A 13,843-nucleotide genomic window follows, 5' to 3' on the forward strand; every position below is an offset into this window, starting at 1 on the left:
TTCATACAATTTCACACGTGCACCTTTTTATACACTTGCACACTTGCACTTTAGCCATCATTTGCATTAATCGACCTCTATAAGGTTTTCCTTTATTGGCCGCCACAATTCATGTGGTTGGGATCAAAAACCTTACAAGAGACATTTTAGAATTTAGGTTTGCATTTTTTTCTTTCCTTTTGCATTCATGTAGTGCATCCAAATGTAATAAATTCTTTGGTTAAAATAAGAAAAATTTTGATTAAATCACGCAACTAGCCTTGGCTAGGTCGAAGGGGTGCCTTGGATTTTTATCCTTGCCTTCCCCTTCGTCAAATGGACTCCCGAACCTTTTTTTTTTTTGGTTTACGTGGATTAGGAGTCGTTTAAAAGGGGTTTCTTACAACTTTTTCCTAAAAAATCCATTTTTAGGTGACTTGGTACACCTTAACTCATTACCAAGTGGCGACTCCCATTTTTTTCAAAAACCCTTTTTAAACTATAATTTTGGGTCAAATCGTCGCATTTTCAAACCCCCATTTAGACCCATTTTTCTTTTAAATCACAATTCATTTTCCAATCATAAATTAAATCAAAATACATTTTTAAACCATTTTATTTATTTATCAAAAATGGGGCGCGACAGTTGGCGACTCCACTGGGGATATTCGAGAGTCCGAGCAAATTTGATTTAATCAATCTTTTTCTTCTTTTAATCTTTTCATATATCACATTTGGGTGTTTAGGATTGCATTTTTCCTTTTATTAGGATTTTTTGCATTTTCACGCATATCCAACTACTCCCTCGTTCATGAATGTATGATTGGTTGATTGGATGTATGTTTATCTCGCGCTTGCATTGCATTTGGGGGGGGTGTCACCTTTAGAGCCTTGTGTGGTTCTCAACCCCTTCCCTCAAAATAGGGAACACTTCATACGTGCACGTTTACTTATTGTTATCCCACTTTATTTTATTTTTCGTGGGCGCTACCCCACACCGCCTTGTAGGATTAGGATCGATTGCCTTGGGTAGGCGGCTGGTGTGCACTGCGCCCATAGCGCTACCTAAGGGATCACTCGAGCCACCGATCGAAGGCCTTGGGAGTGATGACCCTTTGCCTTTAGGTCTGAAGGCTTGGGAGCCGAAGCCTTATCGAGTCTAGTTGCATTAGTGAACCCAGCCTCATGCATCCATGTTAGACTTGCCTAGTGTAGAGTCGACCTTACCCTATTAAGCACATTAGGCACGAGGGAAGGGGTTCCACCCCTTTTACTTGTTTTATTGTATTTCTTTTCTTAATTGCTCCCAATGTGTTATGTGTACTATCAATTGCACTAACCATTCTTTTTGTTTTCTTGGCTTGCATTCATGTGCCTTAGCAATAAGAGGCCCCTTGGGCACTCTTTTAGTGACCTACCCCATTAGATAACTCACATGTTTAAATTTCAGTCATTACACTTAATTTTCAATAAATACATTTCATTTTAGACTTTTTTCCCCCCGATGCATTATTCATGTCCTTTAGGCCATATTTGTGACATATTTACATCGCTTTAATAAATGGCATCATGCATCCACCTTAGAAGGGAATGCCACATAGGGAATCCCGTTTTAGAAATCAGCCACCCCATGTCTCGGATATATAATCCAATGAGACTTGCACGTTTACCTTTCTCGTACCATCCAAAGGGGTAGTGCACAAGGTAAGGTAGGATCCGATCATTTTTCATAAAGCGATCCTTGGAATATGAGCATCTAATAATCGCTTTTTGGCCATTTTTAAACCTAACTGGTAAAAATCCCTTGCGTAAAGGACATTAATTTGAAGAAATTCGCAAATGATTCCTCCTTTTTGAGACGATAAATAAACTGTGGCCAAATCGTGATTTTAGAAGGCTCATAGACTAATTTTTTGAAACCATCAATGGCGGAACGATTCAATCGATCCATTTTGTCAATTCCTAATCAATTTTGAATAAATCAATTCATTGGACCAATTTACCCTTTTAGGGTGATTTGGTCGATTTTTGCATAAATCATCAATCTCCATTTTATTCATTGGACCAATTTACTCATTTCTTAGGTCAATTCAATCAATTTTGAATAAGTCATCCGATTTCATTTGACTAGTTTACCCTTTTTAGGGTGATCTAGTCAATTTTGAATCAATCATTCGATCCATTGGACCGATTTGCCTAGTTTTAGGGCGAGTTGGTCAAATCATCATTTCACTCGATCTGTTTGATCAATTGACTTCATTCAATTCATTTGATTAGTTTAATTCATTCTTAGGGTTATCCATTCAATTTTGAATAAATGCATTTGACCATTTTACCCTTTTTGAAGGCGATTCGGTCGATTTTTGAATAAATCATCCATTTTATCCAATCCATTTTGTCAATTCATTCATCATTTGACCAATTCATTTGATCAATTTACCCTTTTTAGGGTTACCTGGTCGATTTTGAATAAATCGTCAATTCATTTGATCAATTTACCCTTTTTAGGGTCATTTGACCAATTTACCCTTTTTAGGGTCATCCGGTCAATTTTTGAAAAATCATCCATTCATTTGACCAATTTACCCTTTTTAGGGTCATCTGGTCAATTTTGAATAAATCGTCAATTCATTTGACCAATTTACCCTTTTTAGGGTCATTTGACCAATTTACCCTTTTTAGGGTCATCCGGTCGATTTTGAATAAATCGTCAATTCATTTGACCAATCTACCCTTTTTAGGGTCATCCGGTCGATTTTTAATAAATTGTCAATTTCATTTGACCAATTAAGGTTTCAATGTCGAATTTCAAAATGGAAAACCTAGTCGATTTTGAGAAAAACATCCATTGCATCCAGCCATTTGATCAGTTGGAGTTTTGACCCGTGCTTCACTAAGAAAAGTTGTCAAAACGAATTCCAATCTCTTTGATAGGAAGTTCGTCAACGTCAAACCCGTACGTTTTTCGCAAATTCTTGTATCGATCAAAAGTGATCAATCCCTTCGGACGAGGTCCTCATTTTGACCAACGTCTCTTCTCATTCCAATGGGCCAAATTTTTTTTTAAAATTATTTTTCACTCCATGAGTTGATCGGATCCATTAGGTATTGTATAGTGCCTACTCTAGCGGATTGCATTTTCATGCTAGGCCTACCCTTGGCACAAAAAGGGTTCCCCCATAGGACATGCATACCGATTTTGCAGTTTTGCCTACTAACTCTGGGTATTTTTCTTTTGTTTTCCCCCTCCCCTGCATTCATAAAAATGTTTCAATAAGACGAAAATATTCTTCTATATCTGATGATAATTTTAATCCAATAAAGTTTGAAGATTACAAGTGTTATTTGATTCTTGGGCAGATCCTACAATGAAAACATAAATGATCTATCTGGAAGCTCTACGCTAAAGCCTCTGAGAGGCTTTGTAATTGTTTTTCAAAGGAAAATTCTGTTTATTTGATTCGTTAATACATTTTTTTCCAAAAGAAAGGGAGACAAAAATGTATATGTGGGGTTTTGTAGAAGTTTTCTTTTCTCATTTGTGTTATAATTGAACGAGAAATTTTTGTTTCAAATTGTTTTCAGCAATAAAATTTTTGGACAATTATTGTCTTGTGTATATGTACATTTCATTCTTTATTCTTACTCATTAGAGATTCCATGATGAATTTTGGAAAAATAAAACTAAATTGAGATTTTTTTCAACCTCCTGCCTGAAAATTCACAATAAGAGTGCTCAGAATTAAAAGATGTCACTCAAAAGGCCCTATAAGATTCCTTTTCTCCTCCACTTAACCCCAGAATAAAATCAGTCACATTGATTGATAATTTGCAAATTGGGGCCATCTTCGCTTGAAAATATCCATTGTGTTTAACCGATTCAATTCACATCTAAGTGAAAGCAAAATTGTGCATTATTCTTGTTTGTTTTGAAAATTTGGAATGATACTTTGAGCATTCGTTTCTCTACCTATACACATTTTATCATTTGCTCTCCCGTTTGAGCCTTTAAAAGAATAACTTCGTTTCAAATAAGCGCCTTGATGATCACAACCCTACATGGGAAAATTTTCGAATATCAAAAGGGGGAATGGATTCTCAATGAGCATTTCTTTACTTTGGTTTGTTATGAAGCGTAAGAATGATGCTTTGGCCATCGTTTCTACCATTTAAACACTGCTTTATCCCTTGCATCCTCATTTGAGCCAAAATTGCTGGTTCTTTTCAAAACACTTATGATCGCCCCCCACACTGGGGAAGAAGATTGGAGAATTTTCCAAAAGAGAGAGAAAAGCCAAAATGCTAAGGCTAAAAGGGAGAGAACCGCAAATTGGAAATTTGATTCCACTTGGGTTCCAATGTTGAAAAAAGAAAAGGAAGAATTTCATCTGGCGGATCATCTATGCTTCACAGGCGTCTTCCTCAGTCAATTAATTCAAATACATGCGAGAAATTTCGTCATTAATGAAAGTTTCCTTTCAGAGTTAATGTAAAGAACGGGATAAAGGTCAGGCCCTCTTCTTTTCCAAGCGAACATTCTATCCTTAGTTATCCCTTTTGAGCCTTCAGAATGAATTATTTCGTTTGGCAACCCCTGAGAATTGCAAACCCCACACTGGGGCAAGTTTGAGTTGAAAATGAAAATTTCAAGAAGTGAAAAGTGAAAAGCCACAAAATCAAAAGACAAAAGAAGAAATGAGAACCTCAGTTCACAAATAAACTGGGGCAAGTTTTGTGAAAATTTCAAAAATGGCAGAAAGCCGAAAAATCAAAAGAAGAAAGAAAATGAAAAAGAAAAGCCTCAATTGAGCATAAACTGGGGCAAATTCTGATTTAACCCTAAAATAGGGTTGGCACAACAATGCGATCTCAGATTCTTTAAACCATTCTTGAAATCTGCCTTCAAGCCTTAACTTTTCTAAACACCCCACCAGACCCCATTACAAAAGCTGAAAGTCCTGACTTCTGTTCTTTGCAATGGCCCTGTCAAGAAAATTTCTGATGCCGGAAAATTTTAGCTGTATTTCTGAATTGCTTGGGTATGGGGTTGACGCTACCCACCATGTGAAAACCCACCAGATCAAAGAGAAGAAAACGGAAAAGCAAAAAGGAAAAATGAAATACAAAAGATTCGATGGTGAAGTCCCTTTTGAATGATCAAACAAAGTTTAGAATCTTCGGGTTCAAAATAGGGGCAATTTTGAGAAAAATGCGATCTTCGGTGCTATGTCCTTGAAAGTTTTATTCTTTAGCTATCGTTTTCAAGCCACATTACAAGCTAATAAAGTCCATTGTTGACTTATTCCTTCATGACAATCCAAAGTGAGGATTATGCTCGTAAGGAATCCATCAATTATTTATGATCATAAGGGTATAACCAGTTTTCGCATGTTTAGCTATCGTTCCTACCCATTGGTTGCAAGTTTAAAGCTTATATGTTGACTCAATTTTCTTAAGGAATAAGGGTGACAAACTCTCTGCTTTCACTAAGATGTGATGTTGAATCGATTACAATTTTGAGCACAAAAAAAAAAAAAGAGACAAATCTTGACCTCCCATTTCCTTCAGCCATTTCCAAATCAAAAATAAAGTCACTTGATTGGTCCTGACAGATGAGCCAACCAGAAAGTGGTGACCTGTTATCCTAAGCACCAATGCTAAAAGCGAAGAAGAAATCTTCTTGAATTTGGTGTTATTCTAAGGGATTCACCATGAAATTTTTGCATGAGTTCAAACTCGACGTTAAGTGTCTTCACATTGTATATATGACTATTTTCTAAATTTTAGAAGTGCTGTTTCTCTTTGTTCAAATAAATGGGAAATCATCTGAACAAATTGTTGCAATCAAGGGAGCCCACACTGGGGCAAAATTTTGTTCATGAGATTTCATAAAATAAGCCCACACTGGGGCAAAATTTTCCGCAATACATTTGAGGATTTCGTCCAAAAGTCAAAATGATACATTTTCGAATCAATCACGCTGCTCTTTTCATGTAAATGTGAATGCATGTCATATTTTGGTAAGCCCCTGTGCAGGTATTCATTGTTGAAATCGACGAAAGAGCATCTGGTGATGTGGAAGGCCGATGCCGAAGAAAGAGAAAAAGAAGGGAAAAGGGCCCTACACTGGGGCAAATTATTTTGAAAAAGATTCTTACAAAAAAAAAAATCAGAAAAATTCAAAATTCAAAAGTCAAAAATCAAGTTCAAATTCTTGTTTCTTGGAAAATCAAATTCAGTTTCTTGACCAATTGGATGGCAGGACTGGGTCTTATCCCACTGACCATTCACGTTGGGCCTGGATTTAGTGCCGCCAACGTTCCAAAGATCACGTTGGGCCTGGATTTAATGCCGCCAACATCACAAAGATCAAGTTGGGCCTGGACTTGGTGCCGCCAACTTCTCAAAAATCACGTTGGGCCCGGACTTTGTGCCGCCAACATTCCAAACATCACGTTGGACCTGGATTTAATGCCGCCAACATCACAAAGATCAAGTTGGGCCTGGACATGGTGCCGCCAACATTCCAAACATCACGTTGGGCCTGGATTTTGTGCCGCCAACATTCCAAAAGTCAAGTTGGGCCTGGGTTTCGTGCCGCCAACATTCCAAAGATCAAGTTGGGCCTGGATTTTGTGCCGCCAACTTCTCAAAAATCACGTTGGGCCTGGATTTTGTGCCGCCAACATTCCAAACATCACGTTGGGTCTGGACTTTGTGCCGCCAACATTGCTTATCGCATTGGGACCGGGTTTCATCCCGCCAATTCTCTCGGCAGGACCGGGTTTTATCCCGCTGACCGCTTACTTCGGCAGGACCGGGTTTTGTCCCGCTGACCGCTTACCTCGGCAGGACCGGGTTCTATCCCGCTGACCGCTTTATCTACGTTGGGACCGGGTTTTATCCCGCCAACCTCGGCAGGACCGGGTTCTATCCCGCTGACCGCTTTATCTACGTTGGGACCGGGTTTTATCCCGCCAACCTCGGCAGGACCGGGTTCTATCCCGCTGACCGCTTTATCTACGTTGGGACCGGGTTTTATCCCGCCAACCTCGGCAGGACCGGGTTCTATCCCGCTGACCGTCCACACCCCGTCAGGCTCAGATGTTATCCCACCGACCAATTCATCACACTGGAGCAAATTTTTAGATAATTTTTCAAACAAGTCTTATACAGTTCTTCATTTTACATTTTCTGTTTGGGTCTATCCCATTTTTACATTTTCTGTTCGGGTCTATCCCGTGGGTCTATCCCATTTTTCATTTTCTGTCTGGGTCTATCCCATTTTACATTTTCTGTCCGGGTCTATCCCAATTTTACATTTCTGTCCGGGTCTATCCCGTGGGTCTATCCCAATCTTACATTTCTGTTCGGGTCTATCCCGTGGGTCTATCCCAATTTTACATTTCTGTCCGGGTCTATCCCGTGGGTCTATCCCAATCTTACATTTCTATTCGGGTTTATCCCGTGGGTCTATCCCATTTTACATTTCTGTTCGGGTCAGTCCCGTTTAATTTCCTGTTCGGGTCAGTCCCGTTTTAGAATTCTTGTTCATTGGAATCACTTTGCAGCCGAATAATGCAGGTAAGTATTTGGTGTCTATTTCTTTGTCTCAAGTTTTTCCAAAACTCAGACAAAGAGGGGCAAACTGTAGACACCAAATTTTTAAATAATTTGTATGTTGCATCTAATTCATGATTTTGTTTTAGATTGTCTGCATTTTAGTTGTTACCTTTTTATTTGTCTTTTGTTTGCTAATTATTTTTAGTTTTATTTGTCATATTAATTTTGTTCACGTTTTAGTTTTAGTTTTAGTTTTAAGTTTTAACGTAAAATTTGTGAAAAAAGAGGAAAAAAAGAAGAGAAAAAGAAAATGGTTCACAAAATACGTTCATTTCTCTTAAATTCAATCTTTTGGCATTTTGTTTATTTTTGTTAATTTATTTTGGAAAAAAAAGAGAAAAAGGAAAAATCATGAAAAAAATGAAAAAAAGGAAAAAAGCGTTCAAAAATATGTTGTAGTTGTTTCAGATTTAGTTTCATTATTTAAAAATGAAAAAATGATGAAAAATTAAAATTTGTAAGAAAAGGAAAAGAAGGAAAAGAATTTGTTCATAAAAATATGTTTTGAGCATTTTTTTAGTATTTTATTTATTTTAGTTAAAATTATTTCTTACTTAAAAAAAAAAAAAAAAAAAAGGAAAACGTGCTCGCGGCATTCAAGCTGCATTTTGCCGCAGCTTGCAAAGAAGCATCGGGCAGCTCCTTAGCTGCAAATATATCAGAAAGGGCTGGGGTTTAGGTTTTGGAAGTTCCCATATAAATAGCAAAAGGATGGACAGCCGCAAAGGGGGGAGTTCTCTCGGTTGTGGGAGAATGGGGTAGGCTGAAAAGAGAGAGCCGAGAAGAGTGACGGGGGGAGGCTTTTGTCTGGGGGGAGAGCTTGGTCTGCGAAAGAGAAGGAAAAAGAAACAAACGAAAAAACAGAGAGGGGGGACGAGAGAGCAGCAGCCGAAAGAGAGAAATCGAGAAGAGTGAGCGGACAGAGGGAGGGTGAGAAGAGCGGGGACGGCTAGAAGTTTTAGAGAGGTTTTGGGAGTGAGGCTGGTGACGACTAAGGAACCAGAAATCAGAAGGAGTGAAGGGAGCCGAGAGATAGCTTGATCTAGGAGGAAAATCTGAAACTAAAAAGGGTGAGCTTTCGTGAAATAGAGAAGGAGTGACGGCCGGAAATCAAAAAAAAAAAAAAGAAGAAAGCAGCGACAGAGTAGAGAGTTTTGGGAGAGAAAGGTGACGGCTGGAAATTTTAAGAGAGAAAGAGACAAAGTTGGCGGTAAAAGGAAATAGAAAGCTGAGGGTTTTGACGGCTGAGAGAGTGAAAGGGAGAGTTTTGAGAGCTTGGAAGGGATCGGCCAGAAGCGGAAGCCACAACCAGGAAGGAGACTGCGAGAATCCAGATAGCTGCTTCATCCGAACCTGTAGTTGGTCCTGTCATCGCATCCAGGCGAAAGTTTCAAACCCAGAAGTGGTGAATAGGTAGCCTTCAACCTTTTCCCTGGTCTATTTTCATTTCATAAGAAATCTGGTCTGTGTAACCAGAGATTCTGGGCTCTTACATCGTGGATTTAATTGCAGACATAGGCTATTTCATGCGTTTCTTTTTCTTATACAGCCCAAAGCTGTTGTTTTTTGTTGTTTTTGTATCATGGTTTTCTCACTTACTTAAACGTTGTGAAATCTGATTTAGCAGACTGCATGTTCTTGGTTGTCGAATGAGTATACTTATGTTTCAATCTAGCAAATGCATAGTCCGAAGTTTTTTCTACAAAAAAAAGTGAAATCTTGGGCATGACATCCTCATTTTCTTCTATTACATTGAATCTGGCCGCATTTGTTCAAATATTGGAGTTTTAATCTGGGGTTTTGGTTCCTTCTCTGTGTTGTTGATTTCTGGTGCAAGAACAAGAGAACCACGCCTGTGAAATTTGCATGAAAATGTATGTGAAATTTGCATGAAAATTGGCGACAGTTCATGAATTATGCTCACAGCAGGCTCACTCCGTCTTTGCTACATCTTTTATTGTCCCGCTGCCTTGGTTGAATTTCCTGGGATAGCTTGGGGGGAAGATAGCCAGGCTTGACCAGTGATAGACGGATGTTTGAAGTTATGCATGAGTTTGGTAGATAAATGGTGGGTCTAACATCATGTTTTCAGCATTTAATCCACGCAAGCCTAAAGCTGCAAAAATCTGCAGCAAAGTAAAAAAGGGCTGTCGCGTTTCCTGTTCTGTTTTCTTCCCTTTTCCGTGGCTGTTATTGATCCTTACACTTAAGTGGCATGCTAATCTGGTCTAAAGTGAAAGAAAAGGAAGGTTTTGGTGATGAGTTTGTATGAACTATAATCAAAGACGTTGCTGGAAATTGAACGAGAACAGGATTGCTGAACCTTTTGGCATAAAAATTTCCCAGCATTTGCATGTTTTTCCCTTTGTGTTTTGATTCGTTTGGAGGTTCAAGTTGTGTGTTGTGTTGCTTGACCAAAATTTGGATTTTTGTGTGATAGAATTTGTCCAAAGTTTGCATTAGTTTTTGCCCAAATCTGGTCGAAAATGAAAAATGCAGCAATCCTTGAGTTGGTTTGTAAACAGAAGTGCAGCAGCTTTTGGTTTGTAAACTTGCAAGAGATTCTTTTAAGAATTACTTTGATTAAGTGTTGTTTAAGCATGTTTTAATTAGAGTTAGTTTAAAGCTTTGTTAGCCAAAGATTCATGGGGAAGTTGCGGATGACTTAGCTGCCGAAATCTTCTTGTTGTTGCATCAATTGAATTGTTTCGCGTGCATGCATGAAAATCATTTCAAAAATTGCCTTTTGAACCCCTCAAGTCCCCCCTTATTCTGATATGGCCCAAAATCTGGAAAATTGAACTAATTTTACCCTTTTAAGTTTAATCCTTTGTTTGCATATTTTATGTGACTTTTTGGATAGATTAATTCTTGATTTCAGGTCATAATTGTGGCTTAATAACTTTAGTTGATTTGCTAATCTTATTGGGTTTAGTTTGGATTTAGGATGTGGGCAATAATATTTGTTTGGATTTGTAAAAGTTGATTTAAGTTGTTTTGTTTGGATTTTTGGTTTGGGCCAAGGGGTAAAAGCCCACCGGTTTTGTTGGTTAATTTTTGGGCCAAAATAGCAGATTGGCCTACTTCTCTTACCTTGGGTTTTCGGTTGGGTTTGGAAGGTTTTGACCCAAACAAATAGAGGAAATGGCCCAATGATCTGATCCATTAAGAAACCAGAGAACGCATTTGCAGATCAGTCCCTGTACTTTTCTTTAATTTCACTAGGGCCCTACAAACTTTCAATGCTGTCAATTGGGTCCCTAAATTAATTGCAAATAGTTCCCTGAACTTTATTTTTCTTTAATGTTGACCTCCAAACTTTGTTAATTATTGCAATCAAGTCCTTCATTGTTTTAATTTCTTGCATGTAGATTGTTTATATGATTTAATTCATTTAATTTCATGATTCATTTTTATCTTTTGTGATTATTTTCTTGATTAAAGTGATGCCTTGATGCTTTTATTATTTTGGAGGGTAAATAAGTTGAGTTCACTCCATTAGAGCTTCATTTCAAGGGAGGTATAATTTCTTTTATCCCTTTTGTCTCTCCTATGTGATCCAATGTGCTAAGTGTGAATCGCATGCCTAATTTGCTCTCATTACCATTCTTTAGTTCCATTATTTCATTCATTCTTGCTTTTATTAAATTATTCTTTTAAATGGGGTATGTGTACACCTCTTGGCTTGTAATAGATAGGGCTGTGGCGAGCAATTTGGTCCATTTTCCCCTTCCCCTTTTTGTTTTAGTTAGTGAATGTAATAGGTTCATTAGTTGGTTGCATGCCTACGTGTTAAGTGTTTAATCGCTTTATTAGGTCCTTGCATCTAGTCGAGCATGCTAAATGTTACGTGCTACGTGTTTATGAGTATTTAGTATGTCTACTTGCTTTCCATAGTGTGGATGAATGGAATGGATGAATGTACGTCACCACACTAGTCCAACGCTAGTTGTGGCTTCTTTTATCGTTTCCACTAGTCCAACGCTAGTCGGAATTCATAGAATGGGCTAGTCCAATGCTAGACCCTTAGGGATTTTCCCTCGATAGTACATCATTTGCTTGTTCACCACATATCACGCATTTTCCTTAGTTTTATCATTTGGCATGATCCTCAAACCCCTTTTCCTCTCATTTTAGGTTTTGCATCCCATACTAGCTATAGGGTTCATTTTGCTTGAGTGTCCCCTTCCGATAAGGGAAACGAGCGAGTGTGGCTACTCGATAGCCTTAGCACGCTAGTTTTGCCTTCTAATCAAAGGGAAAATCGAAGTCGAAAAAGTTAGGAGTCATTCCCACACCCGACCTGATGCATTCCTTTAGGTTCATTCATTCTCATTTATCACTTACTCATTTTTTTCAATTCACATTTCCTCATCACTTTTCCTTTCCTTATTGTTCATTTTGATTTCTACTTCACAAAATTGCACTTAATTACACCTATATGCACTTATCACTATATTTTATATACTTGCACACAAACACTTGGATTTTTCATACAAATTCACACATGCACCTTTCCATACACTTGCACACAAACACTTGGACTTTTCATACAATTTCACACGTGCACCTTTTTATACACTTGCACACTTGCACTTTAGCCATCATTTGCATTAATCGACCTCTATAAGGTTTTCCTTTATTGGCCGCCACAATTCATGTGGTTGGGATCAAAAACCTTACAAGAGACATTTTAGAATTTAGGTTTGCATTTTTTCTTTCCTTTTGCATTCATGTAGTGCATCCAAATGTAATAAATTCTTTGGTTAAAATAAGAAAAATTTTGATTAAATCACGCAACTAGCCTTGGCTAGGTCGAAGGGGTGCCTTGGATTTTTATCCTTGCCTTCCCCTTCGTCAAATGGACTCCCGAACCTTTTTTTTTTTGGTTTACGTGGATTAGGAGTCGTTTAAAAGGGGTTTCTTACAACTTTTTCCTAAAAAATCCATTTTTAGGTGACTTGGTACACCTTAACTCATTACCAAGTGGCGACTCCCATTTTTTTCAAAAACCCTTTTTAAACTATAATTTTGGGTCAAATCGTCGCATTTTCAAACCCCCATTTAGACCCATTTTTCTTTTAAATCACAATTCATTTTCCAATCATAAATTAAATCAAAATACGTTTTTAAACCATTTTATTTATTTATCAAAAATGGGGCGCGACAGCCGACGCGGGGACTTTTGGCTCGTATACTAGTATAGTTAGATTGGCTTGTAATAGTTGAACAGTTAGGATGTTTGTTTTTGTTTTGGTGGTTTGACTCGATACTTTTGGAGAATGTAATTATAACTCTTTTGGGGTTGTATATAGTACTCTTTTGAATTTTCTGGCTTTGATTGTTTTAAGTTTTGAGTCCTGGCGCGAGCTAGGCAGGCGGCCCGCCGATACCCTTGGGTTCACCCTTGGGAGAAGTGGGGTCGTCACAGTTGGTATCAGAGCCATATGCCGACGGTTGGGACTCTACGTTCCTTTACTGGAAAAGCCCCGAGCCTCTCGTTCGTGAAGAGTCACGAAGCGAAACTCTCCGTAGGGGATGCCCGCGTGCGGGTGGCAAGCTGATAGGTACCTTGTGATGTGACCCTGAGAACTGTCACAGTTGGTATCAGAGCTTAGGCTTCAGATCTCTGTAGTGTATCCTAGGCTGAAAGTTTAGGATGCCGGACTGTGGGATTTGATTTTATTTGAAAGTTAAGCAATTGAGGGATAAAACCTATAGCTGCTTCGCGTGGTCTCTACGCGGGGTGAGCCTGGATGAAGTGGTGAATAAGTATGAAGGACTAGATGCTCGGTCAAGCATAAGTTATGGATCATAAATGTTATAGGCCTTAAATCTTTCTCATGGTATCTGAGGACCATAGGTAGGTTCGTCAGGTAGGAATTTCGATTGTAGATAGTTTACTCTTGGGACTGCAGCTTGAGATGTGAATTATCTTATTTCGGATTCTTGTGCCTGAGTACTCCAGAGTTGAGGCGCTGCTAAGTACTTGAGATTTGCATTTTGGGGAACATGAACAAGCTTTGTCTGGCTAGAGTGAGTACAAGAGATCAACGGGCACTTTGGGAAGTGGAGTAAGAAACCGGACGAGGGTGGTTTTCACTGAGTGTGGGACGACAAGTCGCGTTTCTTTCATTTGCCCTTGTATTGTCCCTACATGTCATTTACTTGTGGTATGTTAATACCTGCATCTATAGTACTTGCTGCACTTGACTTTGTCTAACTTGAAATGTCTCTTGGT

Source organism: Coffea arabica, chromosome 5c, assembly GCF_036785885.1.
Source record: "Coffea arabica cultivar ET-39 chromosome 5c, Coffea Arabica ET-39 HiFi, whole genome shotgun sequence".
Taxonomy (NCBI): Eukaryota; Viridiplantae; Streptophyta; class Magnoliopsida; order Gentianales; family Rubiaceae; genus Coffea; species Coffea arabica.